Source organism: Hibiscus syriacus, unplaced genomic scaffold (assembly GCF_006381635.1).
Source record: "Hibiscus syriacus cultivar Baekdansim isolate YM2019G1 unplaced genomic scaffold, ASM638163v2 tig00112921_pilon, whole genome shotgun sequence".
Classification (NCBI taxonomy): Eukaryota; Viridiplantae; Streptophyta; class Magnoliopsida; order Malvales; family Malvaceae; genus Hibiscus; species Hibiscus syriacus.
This window is the reverse complement of record NW_024063419.1, coordinates 1,274,283-1,282,823: the sequence shown is the minus strand read 5'-3', so window position 1 is coordinate 1,282,823 and position 8,541 is coordinate 1,274,283.

The window sequence follows — 8,541 nt, the reverse complement described above, 5'->3', positions numbered from 1 at the left end:
TCAGTTTTTCCTTTTTTCTTTTCAATATATTCTGTTGTATGATCTTCATTGGCCTTGACCCTGTTAACTTTATTTTAGGGTTTGAATCCCAATTGTTTGATCAAAATGGATTGACTGTTAACATCCATTTTTATGATTTCATGAACCAAAAGGTCTTGAACTTGTCATTTGAAGTTACCGCAATTCTCGATGGAGTGTCATCGGATTCCAGCATAATATTCACAAAAGACTTTCTCATTATACCATCTCGGGTAAGGAGGCAACAAAGGCTTAGCCTGACATTGTCCAATAAGATGGGCTTTGAGTAACTCATGATATAACTTGCTACATGAAACTGAAGGAAACTTGGGTAGAATTTCTCTTGACATCACTGTCTCAATACAACTATTTACTTTGCTTTCTTGAAGACCTTGTGACTGATGATCTAGATGTTTACTTTGTTTAGCTTTCTTCAATGGCATTGAAACTTCTTCCATGCTTCTCTTCAACTTGATCTTTTTCTCATTTTCTGGGGTCATACCCGATTTTTGGTGGCTTATTGGATTTCCATATTCCCTGACAAAGTTCTCGTCATTTGTTTCCATTGTATCAGCTAAATCATTCATAATCCCATTCAAATCTTTCACAACAGGGTCTTCTAAAGGTTTCTCTCCATGGATCACAATATTCACCATATCCATTAGTTTTGTCATTTGCTCTTTTGAATTATTTTGGAAATTTTTTGCTTGATCCATCATCTCATGTTGAGTCTTGATAAGTTGCTCTTGCAGTTTCTCAATTCTACCAACCCTTGCTAAAATCTCATTCATGGGTATTATCCTTCTTTTAGGAATACCAAGTTTAGCTCCACTTTGATTTCAGAAATTCTATCACGGAATCCTCCCCGAATTATTCCATGTTTTCATGATACATGTAAAATAATTTGAAATAAAATGTAATTATGCAAAGATACAAATGCAAAAATGAAAATATAAATACAAACATAAAAATGCAAATGCAAATTTAAATATGTGAATGTAACAATAAAAATGCAAATTGTGCAATAAAAGTATAAATGCAAAATGAAAAGATGCACAATGCAAATGCATGTATGAAAAGGTGTTACTCAAGAGTGATCATCTTAAAACAGATTTCATTGAACACAAATGTTTACGTGCATCAAACAAAACTTTTACATATAGGGGACAACTTTCAGTCCTAACTTCAATAAAACTTTACATATAGGGGATAACTGTCCCTCCTAACTTCTCTAAGTTAGTTTCCATTCATGCTCAAAAGTTGAGTTACCAGTCTGCTTCAATTCCTTGTAAAGTCAGCTAAGTTTATCAACTCATCGGCCATATTGATTGTCGGGACTGTGGCTTCTTCTATGCCATTCTCTTTTTCCTTCATCTTCTGTGTCAATTCTCGGAGTTGCTTATTTTCCCTTGTAAGAAAACCTGTGTTCAAGAAGCTCTTGGACAAGATCTTCGTATATGTTGCAGCTTTTTTCAGCTTGGTGACCTCTGTTATCCACTCTTCTGGGGTGTTTCCTATGCCAACATTTTGAAAGGCTTGACTGATCTTTTGGAAATCTTTATGCATGGTTTCCATTTCTGTGTTCAATTTCTTGTTTTGATCCTTTAAATAACGTATTTGAGCCTCGGACCTCAGCAAATCTTCTTCCTTCTGGACACCCCTACTGATACTCTTACATTTGAATACTTTTGGTATTAATCTAGCAGGACCTTCAGTTACCAAACTAGGTCGATCATTTATCATAATTTGTAAGGTTCCATGATCTAAAAGACTTTGGACTCGATGTTTGAAGGCAAGACAATTCTCAATGGTATATCTTTGAGCTCCGGCATGATATTCACAATAAACGTTAATGTCATACCACTTCGGATACTGAGGTTGGAACGATTTTATGTAGTAGGGAGCCACTTCTCATGTTTCAAGTATTTTATCATATAACTCTTTATATGATATAGGGATAGCATCAAAATGAGAACCTCTTTTTGTCTTGGATTAAACCTGAGTTTCAGACGTCAGGATTAGGCTAAACTTCGACAATTTCATATTACACGACTTATTCTCATCTCTGGGAACTTTTACAATTGTCACCATTTCTTTGGTATCTCCAGATGATTTGTGAATACGAATGATGACTGTCTGTAATTTCTCAAATTGGTTAAGATCAGAAGTCCCTTGTATATATGAGATTGCAGGGTTATGTTTTTTGACATCTCTCTCTTTTTGTGCATGATTCTCTTTTCCTTTGGCCAAAATAGATCTTCTACCCATCATCTTGGAAATCTGCTCTCTTATTTCTCGTATCTCCTTTTGCTCTTCAATGGGCATACAATCTTTGGGTGCATATCTCTCATTTATCCTCAGAGTTCCCTCAGGATGTCATTCCATGGCTGCGTCATATTTTGTTTGATCATAAATTTTTTTGTCCATTTATGAATTTTTTCCAATTTGATGAACAGTCTTTCAAGTCAACACCTTCTGGTTATGCCATGATCATGCAATGCAAAATGCAAAAGAAATCCATATAAACAAATTAGAGCAATGTAAAAATAAGCAAAGATAAATAAAATGGTTAGTACCAATTAATGAAAAGAAAAAGAAAAAAAATCTATCTATCAAGGTATATATCCTAACCTCATGCTTTCTAGTTCCATGCTTTGTTTGGAAAAATTTACCTAACCGCATGCTTTCTAGTTCGCATGCATTTATTCAGAAGAAAAATAAAATCAATTAAAAAACAAAAGTTAGAACTTATTTCTCCTTTGTGTACACCTATGGACAAGGTTTCAGCATTGTCTTAGATAGGAAGAGTTTCTAGGGTTTTACTATATGCAGGGTTTCAGTTCTAAGAGTAAAGGTACTCGAACTGTCCTTGTTGGTGCCCCCTTAGGCTGCCAAACCCTCAATCCTAGTCCATCACAGACTTAAGCAGATTAAGTTCAATTCGAGGGGTCACATTTCTCTATGCCTGACACGGAGAATAAATTCTCACGAAGACATAGATCATATGAACCCCGAAAGCTACTTGCTAGGTCTGACACGGAGAATAAATTCTCACGAAGACGTCGCTTTCACTCCCACTTAAAAGGGACAAGCTTGATTATAAAGCTTATGTTATGCAATGCATGTGTTGTGTGTGAGGAGAAATGTTCAAACCTCTGACAAACAAATAAATAATGAAATTTAAATACTTAAAATAAAACAAAAACAATTAATAAAAAATAATATACACATAAATATTATGAAAATAATAAGTATATATAAAAATTTTGAAAAGAAAGAATTATAAATTAAATATATGAATTTTTAATTTATAATTAATAGAGACAATTTATAATTGATTTTAAAGCTTGACCATATCCCCAGCAGAGTCGTCAAGCTATCGTAACCGGTTTTCGCCCGGGCACGAAAATTTTACTAGGCGGGAAAATAAATAAATAAATGAATGATTTTGATTTAAAAAATGTTTTAGGAGTCGCCATTGACCTTTTTTGGATTAGGTAGATCAAATACCTAAAAACAATCTTCTAAAATAGTTTTTAAGAAAATATAATTTAAAAGATAAACTGATATGCGTATAACCAAAAATTTTAATAAAAAGGGATTCGTGGTCGATTACGTTTAGGGAAGGATTAGCACCCCTATAACGCCCAAAATTGGTACTCATTAGTTATAAATTGTCTCTATTATTAGAAATTTAAGAATTCAAAGATATATTTAATTCATAATTTTTTCATTTCAAATTTATTACTATAATTTTAAGAAAAAATATATTAACTTATATATATATATATATATATTTTTATAAATAAGATATTTATTTATTTAGAAATATCAGAAAAAGACTTCTAGTTGCTTCAAGACAATCATTTTCTTAATATTAAAAAATAAATAAATATTAATAAAACATTTCTCTAAAAATAATTAAAATAAATTAATATATATATAATTTGTAAAAGTAGGTTATTTAGTTATTTAGAAATATCAGAAAAAGACGTCTAGTTGCTTTAAAAAAGTCATTTTCTTAATATTAAAAATAAATAAATATTAAAATTCCTAAAAGTAATTTATATAAAATTAAATTTATAAATAGGATTTTTATTTAATAGTATACATTTTTATTTAATAGAAAAAAAATGAAACAAACAAATAAATATTATTTATTATATATATATTTATATGACTAAATAATGATAATAAGAATAATAATAATTTAATATATTGAAAATAAACATATAAAATTAAAATATAACTAAACAGTGACTAAAATTAAAACTATGTATTTAAAACAATAAAACTTGTAACAAATGAAAATATTAAAATTAGTGACTAAATTATAACCTATTAAAATTAAAATACCCTAACTCGTAATTAATTATTTAAAATTACAGTGGTTAAACATGCCATTTTACCAATTTATTAATTTAGGGACTAAAATAAACTTATATCAAATTTGAATATTAAATTAAAACAAATTAAAACATGTTGTTCGTGATTAAAATATTAATTATTAAAGTTACGAGGGCTCTAACTCGAATAATAAAAAACCTAGGTGCTAATAATGTAATTTAGCCTTATTAATTATTCAGGACTAAAATAAAATTATCAAAATTATAGGGACTAAATCAATTATTTTACTTAAAATATATAAATGTACAGGTAAGGACTAAAGCAGAATAAAATAAAATTATAAGACCAAATTGAAATAATTATAAATTGAACTTAGTGACCAACTCGTAAATTTACAAAATGGCAGGTATGAAGGAAAGGGTTTGACCATACAGGAAATTACACAAGGGTCCCTCCTCAAAACAATATCATTTGAGGAGGGATTTAAATACCCTTCAAACCGGCCATTTTGGCCATTTACTCTCATTTCTCTCTTTGGGTTCTCTCTCTAATGAGAGAACTCTCTCACTTCTCTCTAAAAAGGCTATCGTAGAGTTTCGGTCGGCCACCGTTTCCAGGGCCGATCACCGCTGTCGGTCACCGTGAACGGTGGCTAGAAATTACAATATTACCCCCAAAATAACGCTCATTTTTTCCTCGTCCTAAATCCAACCTTCGTTTCTCCTAACAACCTTTATATTTTCCTAGATCTAGGTTTTATTACCTTCGATGTGTGGATCTTCGGTGGCTCGTGGGGCTCTGATGAGGTGGTAAGCTTCTTCACTCTTCTTTTATTGGTTTTTTTCTCGGTTTTCTGGTGGTTATGTTGCTGCTATTGGTTCCGTTTTTATTTTCCCGTTGGTGTTGGTTGCTCGTTCTTGCTCTCTTTCTTTTGTTTGCAGGTGGTCGATGGCTTCTTATAGCCATCGACAGTATTCCCCTCGGACCGGTCATAAGGATAGCCCTCAGTGAGTCACCAAACCTATAGTGGTGACTCAGAATAGGGTCTCGACGTGGGTGGTGACACGACGCTTCTGGATACTTCTTCGAGGCGACGGCGTCGTGGTTGCAGTGGGTTGGGTCACATGGCAATGGGAGCGTCGGTAATGGCGTGGCAGAGGCGGCTGGAAGCTTGAGGCGGCGGCTGGGTGATAACCTAGGGTTATGAAACCCTAGGGCTTCATGCTATACTCCTGTGGACCGTTGGATCATCTGGGCTAGATCGGGTTGGGCTTGTGGTTCTGGGCCCCTATTTGTAATTGGGTTGGGTATGATTTGGGCCTGTAATAATAATAATATTATTAATAATAATATAATAATAAATAAACAGAATAATAATAATAAATAAACAGAATAATAATAATAAATAAAGAAAAAACCAAATGAAAAAAAAACTAGTGTCTTCAGTCCGGATCTGGAAGGCAACCCTCTAAACGTCGGTGACTATATCTAGCCCAACATGGGTGTCAGAGAGCTCCATGCATGGGGAAAATTTATTCAAATAGTCGACCACTTCGACAAGAGATTCAAACCGATTTGGTTTGATCTCAAAAGAGCTCCATGCATGGTGGGATTGTAATGAGGTAGCATTTACCGATCATTGAAGTCATTGTCGTTTTACTACGATGGTGTTAGTTATTTCCAAAATTTTGGGTGAAGACTGTCATCATCAAGAATCTGAGCATTTGTCCTCTATTGTTTCAAGGTGATTAAATTGGTGAGTTATTTTCTTGTGTGTTTCACTCCATGCATGGTGGGGTGTCCTTGGTTTGAAAGTTTTCTTTTCGTAAGTGTCGCAACCGTCTTTCGGTTGGACCCCGGAATTGGGCTTCGACTTGAAAAATATGGATTAGAGTCGCCACCGATCATTTATTTAAAACAAATGGATTGATCGGATACCCAATTTCTTACCTGATCTGCGTCTTTCCAAAGATGTGTCGGGTTCGGGAGTCGGTTACGGTCAAGGAAGGATTAGCACCCTTAAACCGTCCTTTCGGTACTATGTAATTTCCAGTTGTCTTTGATTAAGAAAATTGCAAGTTAAATTAAAAGGTAAAATTTGATCCGAATTAATTACCCTTAATGAGTTTACGAAAATACCCTTAAAAAATAAGATTTTAAAAAATAATAATAATAATAAAAGAAAGTAAAAAAACCAAAGAGTAAACCAAGGAAATAAATGAAACCAATAATAATAAACATAAAATAATTGGATGAAAAAAATGAAATTGAATAAAATAAAATAAATGAAGATAAAATATATATACAAAAAGAATAAAAAAGGTAAAGTGTTTTTTTTAAAAAAGAAAAATAATAATAAGAGCAAAAAAACTAAAAATATAATGAAAATAAATAAATAGTATAAATAAAATAAATATATATATATATATATATATAAATATAAAAATGTATGTATAATATAATAAAATATTAAATAGTAATAATAATAATAAATAAATGAAAAATAAATATACATATAATATTAACTAAAAAAAATAGTAATCATAGAAATATAAATTAAAATAAAGTAAGAATAGAAAAATAATATAATATAACGCAAAGAAAAATGAAAACAAATTATAATAAATAAATAAATAAAATATAATTAAATATATACATATATACATATAAATAATAAGGGTTAAATTAAAATAAAAAATGAATTAGGGGTCAAAATTAAAAGCCAATCGAAGAAAAAAATGACAAAACACGCTGATCCACACTACCCGTTTATAAAAATCTGAATAGTTTTTCAAAAACACAAGCCTCGGGGACTAGATCTACAAAAATAGATCTCGAAAACGCCCCCGTTCGTCGTGAAGTTTAAATCCAATCTAAAGATGGATGATGCTTGTGTGCACGATTCCCTTCGTCGTGAAGTTGAAACCGCGGGTGGCCCCTTCGTCGTGAAGTTGAGCCTGTCATTGGATATCCTTCGTCGTGAAGTTGAAATCCAAGTAAGTAGTATTGTTCCGAGTCCAATATCCTCCGTCGTGAAGTTGAAATTGGCTCTGGAATCGGGAAATTGTTTGTTGACAACCAGCCGTCCCTTCGTTGTGAAGTTGAACTTGTGCTGTCTCGAGTCCAATATCCTTTGTTGTGAAGTTGAAATTGGCTCCGAAATTGGGAAATTATTTGTTGACAACCAGCGGTCCCTTCGTCGTGAAGTTGAACTTGCGTTGTCTCGAGTCCAATATCCTTCGCTGTGAAGTTGAAATTGGCTCTGAAATTGGGAAGTTATTTGTTGACAACCAGCGATCCCTTCGTCGTGAAGTTAAACTTGTGTTGTCTGGAGTCCAATATCCTTCGTTGTGAAGTTGAAATTGGCTCTGAAATTGAGAAGTTGTTTGTTGACAACCAGCGGTCCCTTCGTCGTGAAGTTGAACTTGCGTTGTATGGAGTCCAATATCCTTCGCTGTGAAGTTGAAATTGGCTCAGAAATTGGGAAATTGTTTGTTGACAACCAGCGGTCCCTTCGTCGTGAAGTTGAACTTGCGTTGTCTGGAGTCCAATATCTTTCGCTGTGAAGTTAAAATTGGGAAATTGTTTGTTGACAACCAGCGGTCCCTTCGTCGTGAAGTTGAACTTGCGTTGTCTTGAGTCTAATATCCTTCGCTGTGAAGTTGAAATTGGCTATGAAATTGGGAAGTTGTTTGTTGACAACCAGCGGTCCCTTTGTCGTGAAGTTGAACTTGCGTTGTCTGGAGTCCAATATCCTTCGTTGTGAAGTTGAAATTGGCTCTGAAATTGAGAAGTTGTTTGTTGACAACCAGCAGTCCCTTCGTCGTGAAGTTGAACTTGCGTTGTCTGGAGTCCAATATCCTTCACTGTGAAGTTGAAATTGGCTCTGAAATTGGGAAGTTGTTTATTGACAACCAGCGGTCTCTTCGTCATGAAGTTGAACTTGCGTTGTCTTGAGTCCAATATCCTTCGCTGTGAAGTTGAAATTGGCTCTGAAATTGGGAAATTGTTTATTGACAACCAGCGGTCCCTTCGTCGTGAAGTTGAACTTGCGTTGTCTGGAGTCCAATATCCTTCGTTGTGAAGTTGAAATTGGCTCTGAAATTGAGAAGTTGTTTGTTGACAACCAGCGGTCCCTTCGTCGTGAAGTTGAACTTGTGTTGTCTGAAGTCCAAT